Consider the following 10931-nt stretch of genomic DNA (forward strand, 5'->3'; position numbering starts at 1 on the left):
GGGCGGGGCCCCGACCTGCCAGACAGCCGCTCCAGCCACTGGCTAGCTGCGGCTGCCTCGCGGAGACCAATCGCGGCGCGAGGGCGGGGCCTCCTTGCCTGGGGGGCCTGGGCAGGGCCCGGCGCGGGGCTGGGCGGAGGGTTTGACAGGCGGCGGCTGCCGGAGCCTTGCGCTGCCCGCTGCCCTCCGGCCGCCTCGCCGGGCAGGGCGGCGCCGCAGGCGGGAGAGGCTGGGCTCTGTCGTCCGAGCTGGACTGGCCGGGCGGCGGAGTGCACTGGGCGTCAGGGGAGCCAGGCTGTGTCCCCGCCTGTCCCAGCGACTGAGGCAGGACCCTTCCCTCCTCCGAGGTCAGTTTTCTCCTCACCAAATGGGACCGGCGAAACCTACACGCGGAGGTAACAGATGTGAAAAGTGCTTTAAAAGTTTTCTTGCAGGATCCAAGCGGCTCGCTTGCACGCATTTCATAAGCCAGTCAGCGGCAACGTTGGGACGCAAACTCAGGGATCTCAGACCACTTTTCTTGCGTTTTCGTTTCTGTGGTGTTTTTCACCCTAGAGTCCAGGCTAGAGGGTCTCAAACTCCAAAGTTAAAAGACAAACAAAAACAGGGGCGCCTGGCTGGCACGGTCAGTACAGCATGTGACTCTTGATCTCAGGATGGCGAGTTCCAGCCCCACTTTGGGCGTAGAGCTTACTTAAAAAAATTAGAAAGGTAAAGATGTTTGTTTAAAAAAAAAAAAAAAAAGACAAACAGAAACAGATGCCCAGGTCAATATTTTCTTTTTCAAAACACAATGTTTATTTATTTGTTTTGAGAGAGAGAGAGCAGGAACAGGGAGAATCCCAAGCAGGCTCTGTGCAGTCAGCACAGACCTGGAGGCAGGACTCAGTCCCACTAACCTCCAGATCATGACCTAAGCCAAAATCAAGAGTGGGTGGCTCAACCGACTAAGCCACTCAGGTGCCCCGATATTTTCTAATTAAATCTGTAAATCTGTCTGGGGACAGAGCCCCAGCGCCCAGATTTTTAGCAAGCTCCCAGATCTTCACAGACTTGTAAAGGCTTAGACGCATTCCTCTAAGTCCCTTCCGGGCCTGGAACCCGGTTCGCCTGCATTCCGGGCTCCTCACAGACAGTAGTGTCTCAGGGATCCCTGTCCAATGTATAGAAAGAACACCGCACAAACAGGCCTTCAGGGTGACCGGTAGCAGTGGCTCAGTCCCCTTCTCTGAATTTCAGTTTCCTCCTGTACAAAACCCGGCTGTTAGCTGGAATGGACTATTTGCCAGGGCTACTGGGAAGGGCCCAGTGGGGCCCCTGAGGTGGTCTCTGCATTTCATCTCAGTCCACCCCCTCTGCACTGTTTGCTAGGGACCTGGGCAGGCTCCAAGGGACCTGTCTGGCTTCACACTCTCTGAAGGGAGCGGTCTGACCTCTTTGGCCCTGCTCTCAAGTTGAAAAATGTATATGGAACCCCTCCCTATGACACAAGTCAGGTCTCACAATAGAGGATTCTGCACAGAGTAAGAGACCTCAAGCAGCATCCCTGGAATCTTGGGAAACCAGGATTTTAGAATCCTAGAATTCCAAAATCTGATTTCCTGTAATTGACTAAATATAGCATCTTACAATTAGAGAGCAATAGCGCTAAGAAGGACCTTGGAGATTTAGTTAGACCCACCCCCACATTCAAAGGAGAGAGGATGTGACTGGGTGTGGCACCAGCATCCAGCCTTCCTCACTTCGATGCCAGCCAGTTGCCTCTATTAGGTATAGGATGTCAACCAACCTGTCTGTGACACATAGGTCAAGGGCCAAGGGTTGTATAGGGCATCTCAAGGTGTTGCCTCTGTCCAGGGATTTGGAGTCAGGGATTGTTGCTACTTTTTTGGTAGGAGGGGAAGGGGTAGAAAGGAGCAAGAGTAGCTCAGTAAGCCCTCCCGACACACCACTAGGTGCTACTCCACACAACCTCCTTCGGAAGTGCCGCCATTAGGCCACGTGGCTTTCGCAAATCACAATCTCACTCTGGACCTCAAAATCAAGACAGGTGGAAGAAGATGGCTGGCCTTTCCAGTTCTGCCCTTCAGCCGAGCCCTCTGCCTTCCCTCCTCACCACACACACACACACACACACACACGCACGCACACTCACATACAGCATCGCACACTTAGGACGATGAAAACATTTGCTGAATAAGTCACTGAATCAACTGGAACTTCAGGCAAAGGCTCTTCCAATTTCCAAGGTGCACCAACAGCTCATTCACTTATTCTTTATTGGGAACCTACCCTGAGCCAGCCCCCACACCTGAAGTAGAGAAATGGAGATCCTGCCCTTCCTCCAGTGAGCTCACAGCTCCACCCCACCAGGACAGATGGGTTTGTAAAGCCTGACAAAGCAATGAGAAGGTTAATCTGCTCAATAAAATAGGCCTCTTAAACACTTGTATACTGCAGGAGCCCTTTGGGGATATACAGAATCCAGTGGGTGCATGCGGTTTTTTTCCTAGAAGGAAATACAAGGCAGTGTTAACAGTGGTTAAGGGAATGGAGGACGGGGGGGAGGGGGGTGGAATCCTGTACTTTTCATTTTTTACTCTTCTGAACTGTTAGTATTTTCTAACAGTATATATTATCCTCCCTCTCTTTCAGTAGGGGTTATTTGAGTATTAAGAGTATGAGCTATATTTCTTTTCTTTATAGTTTTGGTACGAAAATAAAACTCATTCATATTTTAATTGTCAAGAACAAAACCAAGCAAAACAAATAAAACCCACTTCTCCTTTTAGCAGGCCAGACAATAATGTGTGTTTTTTATACTCACCAGTGTTCCAGCTCAAACCCACTTTTGCCCTTCTAGTCCCACATACAGCCTGTCTACTAGATATCTCCATCAGGGTCCATCTGCAAAAGCAAACATCATGTTTTCTTCTCTGACTTAAGTCTTCATTCCTGTAACTACCTAGATGAATGTCCCCATGGTCAAGTCTCCCATGTTAGAAGTCTGAGACCCAGCCTAGGTCCCTCTTCTACCACACCCCCATATTTGATTTGCCATTAATCCACTTAACAATCCCACCCTTCCTGCCCCCTCCCACACACACGCCAACATTTCTTCCCAACTCTTCTTCCTGCCTCAGCCTCATCTTCTTCCCTAGCATCCATTTTCCCTACAGGTCTCTCTGTCCGTCTCTGAGGCACAGATTTGATCACATCATTTCCCTATTTAGGGCAATGATTATTAATAGATCCCAACAGCCATCTAAATAAAGTCAAACCATTTTCTCACTGTGCCATTTGGCCCTATCCTATGTTCCAGGAACCCTAGAATATTTTTCATCACCTAGAACCCAGAACATATACTCATGTCTTCATGGTTTTGTATATGATGCTTACTATGCTAACATTTTTCCCTCCTGTCCTTCTTCATACTCCTTCCTGTGAATTGTTTGATACACAGCTCAAGTGTCACTTTTACCAGAAGCCTTGTTGGAATCCTCTGGCTACAATTATTTTCTTTCCATACACTCTTACAGAAATCTCTACTTCATTCCACCTCAGAACTTATACTGTTTTAAAACTACCTATTTAACAGCCTCTCTCTTCATCTAGAGTGAGACCTCTCTGAGAGCAGGGGCAGCCTTTTGCCTTTGTAACTCCAGAACCTAGAACAGATTCTAGCACAAAGTCAGTACTAGATAAATGTTTATGGAATGCTGATTGAATTATTAAAGACTGACCACTACTCCATTTGCTTAACTGCATTTCTAGCTAAGTGCTTCTTCAACCTATCATGACTTCCCCACTCACCATCTTTGTCCACGGTCTTAAGAATATACTCAGCAAATGGTTGAGGCAAAAATAGACATTTCTGTGTATCTAAGGGTCTCCTGTGTCCTGGAGATATGCAAAAGGAGAAGGAATAGAGGTGATGAATGCTACACTGCTTACCCTGCCTCTATTTCTTGCAGCAAGAGAAGAATTAACATTCACTGGGGAACCTACTATGTGCCAGATAGTATGGCTGACACTCTTCATATGTGATCTCATTTTATCCTGAAAACTCTGAGAGAGAGATTCTCTTTCCCATTTTGTAGGTAGTTCCAAATTAAGTGATTTACTAAAGTTCTCAGTCAAGAGTCCCAAGACGAATCATTTGAGAAAAACATAGTCTCTTCAACAAATGGTCCTGGGACAACTGGATATCCATATGCAAAAGAATGAGTTGAATCCCCATCTCGTACCATCTACAAAAAGTAACTCAAATGTTCCTAAATGCAAGAGCTAAAAACCATAAAATGCTTAGAAGAAAATGTAGGGGTAATCTTTGTGGCCTTGGATTTGGCAATAGATTCTTAGATGTGAAACCAAAAACAGAAGCAACAAAATTTAAAAAAGAAAAAAAGGACTTCAACACAATTAAAAGCTTTTGTGCATCAAAGGGACATTATGAAGATAGTGAAAAGACAACATACAGAATGGGAGAAAATATTTGCAAATCATACATTTGATAAGTGTTTGGTATCCAGAGTATATAAAGAACTCATATAACCCAACAGCAAAAAGACAATCCAGTTAAAACACGGGCAAAGGACTTGAACAGACATTTCTCCAAAGAAGATGTACAAATGGTCAACAAGTACATGAAAAGATGCTCACCCTTATTAGTCATTAGGGAAATGCAAATCAAAACTACAATGAGGTATCACTTCACACCCACTAGGATGGCTATAATTAAAAAAAAACAAGTGTTGGTGAGGATGTAGAGAAATTGGAAACTTCATATATTTCTAGTAGGAATGTAAAATGGTTCAGCCACTGTGGAAAATAGTTTGATGGTTCCTCAAAAATTTTAACATAGAATTACCATATGACCCAGCAATTCCACTCCTAACTATCTACCCAAAAGAACACTGCTGTGGAAACAATCCAAATGTTCACCAGGATGAATGAACAAACTGTACACACACACACACAAATGGCATACTATTCAGCCTTAAAAAGGAATGAAGTACTGTTACATGTTACAACCTGGATGAACCTCAAGACACAAAAGGATTCCACTTATATATCTTTTTTTTAATGTTTATTTATTTTTGACAAAGAGAAAGAGAGAGAGACTGGCCGTGAATGAGGGAGGGGGACAAAAGATCTGAGGTGGGCTCTGTGCTGACGGCAGACAGATCCAATGCCAGGCTCAAACTTATGAACTGTGAGATGGTGACCTGAGCCAAAGTCGGACACTCAACTGACTGAGCCACCCAGGTGCCCCATATGACATACTTTTTTTTTTTTTTAACATTTATTCATTTTTGAGAGACAGAATGTGAGTGGGGGAGAGGCAGAGAGAGAGGGAGACACAGAATCTGAAGCAGGCTCCAGGCTCTGAGCTGTCAGCCCATAGCCCAATGCGAGACTCGAACTCACGGACTGCAAGATCATGACCTGAGCCGAGGTTGGACACTTAACTGACTGAACCACCCAGGCGCCCCCTGTACAATATATTCTTAATAGGTAAATCCGTAGAGATAGAAAGCAGATTGGTGGTAGCCAGGGGCTAATGGGGATTATCTGCTTAATGGCTACAGGTTTTCTTTTAGGCTAAGGAAAAATTTTTGGAATTAGGTAAAGATGATGGTTGCACAGCACTGTGAATGTACTAAATGCCACTGAATTACTCACTTTTAAGTAGTTAATTTTATGTTACATGAATTTTACTGCAATAAAAATTTTTGACTTAATTAAAATTAAAGATTGTGTGCCTGAGTACAAAGCTTGGGTTTCCTTCACTGCACTTTGGGGCTTTCATTGAGGACAGTCCATAGAATGACTTCTTTAGTGGTTGTAGCTCTGGTGCTATTAAGCTGAGGGACCTGACCAAGTCACCATCCCTGGTTCCTTGACACTGCATCTGCCAAATAAAGATGACAGTCCCTGACTCACCGGGGCTTCTGTGGAGACTCAATGAGAAGGTGGAAAAAGATCAAATCACCAGAAAATGAAAAGTCATGATGATGATAAATGAAATACCCAACATACTTCTTTCACAACTTCTAGACTTCTTTTATTAACTTGAAGATGCTTTGTTATCATTTATTATTATTATTATTAGAGAGAGAGCATGCACACATGGATGGGGGAAAGGGGCAGAGGGAAAGAGAGAGAAAGAATCCCAAGTAAGCTCCATGCTTGTGTGGAGCCTGACGCGGAGCTTGATCTCACCACCTTGGGATCATGACCTGTGCCGAAATCAAGAGTTGGACGCTCAACTGACTGAGCCACCCAGGCGTCCCAAAGATGCTCTTTTTTAGAACAAAGAAAACCCCCTGAAGAATCCTAATATGGAACACAGTCATAAAGGACCAATAAAGATGTTCTAGATAAAATCTCAAATATAATTAGGGAGAATAAGAACCAACTGAAAGTAGGAATAGGAAGGAACTTTCTTAACTAGAAAAAGGGCATCTACAAAAACAAAACCTACCATCACACGTTTACACTATACTTAGTGGTAAAAGATGAATGATTTTCCCCTAAGATTAAGAACAAATAAGGATATCTGCTTTTACTATTCCTATTCAGCAATCACACTGGAGGTCCTAAGCAAGTGCAGTAAGGCAAGGGGAAAAAAAATTGACACACACAAGTTGGAAAGTAAGAACTAATATTCTCTATTGGCAGGCAACATTATCATCGATGTATAAAATCCCATGGAAACTATCCCAAAAACCCTCCTAGAGCTAATAAATGATGAGTTTATCAAGGTTGCAGGATACAAGGTTAATGTAGAAAAATCCATCACGTTTATATATACTAGCAATAAACCACTAGAAATTTTTTTTTAATTTTGCCCATTCTCTTTTCCCCATCTTCTGATGTCACCATAATAGTACACATGAACATCCTGGCAGATGCTCTCAAGAGCATTAATGTGACAGGAGAGACAAACGCCAGGGCCTTATTAGGTCATGCTCCAAAGTCACCATCCAGTTTCTAACTGTGATGATGGAGCATGGTTACATTGGCAAATTGGAAATCACTGATGATCACAGAGCTGGGAAAATTGTTGTGAACCTCACAGGCAGGTTAAACAAGTGTGGAGTGATCAGCCCCAGGTTTGCTGTACAACTTAAAGATCTAGAAAAATGGAAGAATAATCTGTTCCCGTGTCACCAGCTTGGTTTCATTGTACTGACAACCTCAGCTGGCATCATGAACCATGAAGAAGCAAGATGAAAACACACAGGAGGGGGAAAAAAATCCTGGGATTTTTTTCCTAGGGATGGAATACATACATGCAAATAAAATGCCTCAATGGACAAAAAAAAAAACAACTCAGTTGGTTGAGCGTCCAGCTTCGGCTCAGGTCATGATCTCAGTTGGTGAGTTCAAGCCCTGCATCGGGGCTGTGTGCTGACAGCTCAGAGCCTGGAGCATACTTCAGATTCTGTGTGTGTGTGTGTGTGTGTGTGTGTGTGTGTGTGTCTGCCCCTTACAGGCTCATGCTCTGTCTCTCTCTCCTTCAAAAATAAGTAAACAGTAAAAAAAATTTTTTAAAAAGATATAGTTAGATATAAATCTAACAAATAAGTGCAGAATATATATGCTGAAAACTACAAAACTCTGATTAAAGAAATCAAAGTAGATCTAAGTAAACAAAAGAGGTATACTTTATTCATCATTTGGAAGATTAAATATTATTAAGATGTCCATTCTCCCCAGATTAATCTATAAATTCAGCACAACTTCAATCAAAATGCCAGCAGGAGTTTGTTGTTGGTGGTGGTGTTGTTTTTAATAGAAAGCAACAAGCTGGTTTGAAAAACCTATTTGGAAAGCCAAAGGAATTAGAATGGCCACAGTTATGAAAAAGAAAAAGATGGAGGACTCACTACCTGATTTTAAAACTCAACATAAAGCTATAATAATCAAGACAGTGTGACAATAAATTATATTTTAAAAAATCAAGGCAGTGTGATACTGGCAAAAGGATATTCACATAGATTAATGGAACAGAATATTCCATATTCTATGGAACCCACATATGGCGAAGAGATTTTGTCAAAAGTACAAAACAATTGAGTGGAGAAAGGACAGTCTTTCATCAAATAGTGCTGGAGCACCTGAACATACATATACAAAAAAACAAACCTCAGCCTATACATCATACACTATAAAAAATTAACTCAAAATGGATCAAAATATAAAGTTGCGACTTCTGGAAGAAAATAGAGAAGAAAATACTTGTGACTGCAGATTAGGTGAAGAGTAATTAGATATGATGCCAAAAGCACAATCCATAAAGAAAAAAAATGTTAAATTGGACTTGATAAAAAATTAAAATTTTTGCTCTTCAAAAGCCACTATTAAGAGAATGAAAGGACAAGCCACAAACAGGGAGAAAATATTTGCAAATCATATATCCAACTAATGACTTGCATTCAGAATTTCTGAAGAACTCTTAAGAAAACTCTTAAGTTGTTCTGAAGAACAACTTAAGAAAAAGAAAACAACCAACGGTTTTAAATGGGCAAAAGATCTGAACAGATACTTCACCAAAGAAAATATGCAAAATAAGCACATAAAAAGATGTTCATCATCATTAGTCATGAGGGAATGCAAATGATAAACACACTGCAATACCATTACACATCTATTAGAATGGTTATAATTTTAAATTTACAAATAAAATTTTAAAAATATCAAATGCTGGCAAGGATGTGAAGCAAGTGAAACTCACATAAATTGCTGGTAGAAATGCAAAAAGGCACAACCACTTTGGAAAAGTTTGATATTTTCTTACAAAGTTAAACATAATACTTGCCATACAACTCATACAAGCCAGCAACCTCCTTCCCGGTATGAAATGAAAATCTAGGTTTACACAAAAACCTGCACACAAAGATTTTTTAGGAACGTTGCTTGTAATCCTCAAAAATAGAAAACCAAATGTTCCTCAACTGCAGAGCAGATAAACCATGGTAAATGCACAGAATGAAATACTATTCAACAGTAACATAAAGTTGATTATTGACATACATAACAGCATGGATGAATCAGATGTATCATGCTGAGTAAAAGAAGCCAGACTCAGGGTGCCTAGGGTGGCTCAGTAGGTTGAATCTGACTCTTGATTTTGGCTCAGGTCATGATCCAGACTCACGGTTCATGAGTTCCAGCCCTGCATCAGGCTCTGCACTGACAGTGAGGAGCCTGCTTGGGATTCTCTCTCTCCTCCCTCTCTCTGCCTCTCCCCCACTCATTCCCCGCCCCACACTCTCAAAATGAATAAATAAACCTTAAAAAAAAAAAAAAAAAAAAAGAAGCCAGACTCAAAAAACTACATACTGTATGATTCCATTGATGTAACATTCTGGAAAAGGCAAAATTATAAAGAACAGATCAACAATTTCCAGGAGTTAAGGGTTAGAAAAGATCTGACTACAAGAAATGAGGCAATTTGGGGGAGGAAGGGCCACGATAGAACTGTTCTGTATCTTGATTGTGGCAGTGTTTACACGACTCTATGCATTTATCAAAGCCCTTAGATCTGTACACAGTGAATTTTACTGTATGTAAATTAAAAACAGAGTCAAGTTGGTTATTCCTAAAAGTGGAGTCTCTTCTAAATGACGCCTTAGGCTCATCAAACTCTCTCTACAAATAGAAACTGATAAATGGCTTGAGAAGTCAAGTTTCTCCCCACCCCCTCCTTCTCCTTTCTCCTCTCCTCCTGTTTTCTCTTACATGAATGATGGCACCATCAAGCTGGGATCCTAGGGTTTATCCCAGGCTCCTTCTCTCCCTGCACCCACATCTAGACTCCAAGGCCTGTAATTCCTACCTCCCATGTACTTCCTGTAAGTGCTCCTTCTCTCCATCTCCACACTGTGGCCTTCACCAGGCCTCATCATCTCTAGTCTGTATCACTGGACCAGCTTCCCATCTGGGTCTCCTGCCTGGCCTCTGCAATCCAACCTCCTCCCTGCAGCCAGAGTGGTCTTTCTAAATTACTAATCCCACCATGTTGCTCTCCTGGCTGAAAGCCTTCTGAGTGCCCCCAGCTCTTTGGGGGCAGGAATTGTTCTATGTGCCACTCTAGCCCTGGTACTGAGCACCTGGTATGTCCCTGGTGTCCATGCACACTCAGTGAATTATGGTTGAATAGATGCATAAGTTAATAGAGTGAATTAAGGAGTTGCCAAAGGATGTGAAGACCCTCCAGAAACTCATTCTGAGAGATCAGAGGTAGTGTATGCACATTCCCATCCATCTTGATCCAACAATATTGACTGAGCACCTACCATGCCCAGGATCTGTTCTAAGGAGCCAGAGACTCATGGAGCTTCCAACTGGTAGTGGACAGAAAGTATTCAACTAATCATACAAATCCATGCACGTACGTGAATCATACAATTGAACAAAGATATAAGGTCCTGAAGGAGAAATGCGCCATGTGATGAGAGGCTGTGAAGTAGGGGGGGTGTTGGGGGCTTGATGAAGTCTAAAGGGTCACAGAAGGCTTCCCTGAGGAGGTGATGATTCAGATGGAATCTTGGAGGAAACAAAGTCGCTGGTCTCAGAGCTGAGGAAGAGCTTTCCAGCAGATGGCCGAGCATGTGCAAAAAGCCCTGAGATGAGAGGAACGAAGATCCCTTCCAGGCAGCAAAAGAAGAGCAGTGTGAATGGAAGCCACTGAGTGAGGGGAGGGGAGGCCCCAGATGAGGCCAGGGAAGGGAAAGGGCTGGATCCAAAATTGATGAAGAATTTTAGGCTGGAGACTGACATAATCAGACCTGTTCTGAAAATGCCATTCTACCTGTTGTGTAGAAAATGGATTGAGAAAGAGGCAAGTGCAGATGCTGTCAGGATCATCAGGCCTAGTCCCAAAGAGCAATGCTGGGGAGCCTGGACTCAGGTGGCCAGGG

At 42.8% G+C, this 10931-nt stretch overlaps 1 pseudogene; it reads left to right on the forward strand.

The window, feature by feature from the left end:
* The first annotated feature begins 6892 nt into the window (after positions 1–6892).
* On the forward strand, positions 6893–8459 carry LOC128313867 (40S ribosomal protein S15a-like; annotated as a pseudogene).
* The last annotated feature ends 2472 nt before the right edge of the window (positions 8460–10931 follow it).

The sequence above is a fragment of the Acinonyx jubatus genome, chromosome C1, assembly GCF_027475565.1.
Source record: "Acinonyx jubatus isolate Ajub_Pintada_27869175 chromosome C1, VMU_Ajub_asm_v1.0, whole genome shotgun sequence".
Taxonomy (NCBI): Eukaryota; Metazoa; Chordata; class Mammalia; order Carnivora; family Felidae; genus Acinonyx; species Acinonyx jubatus.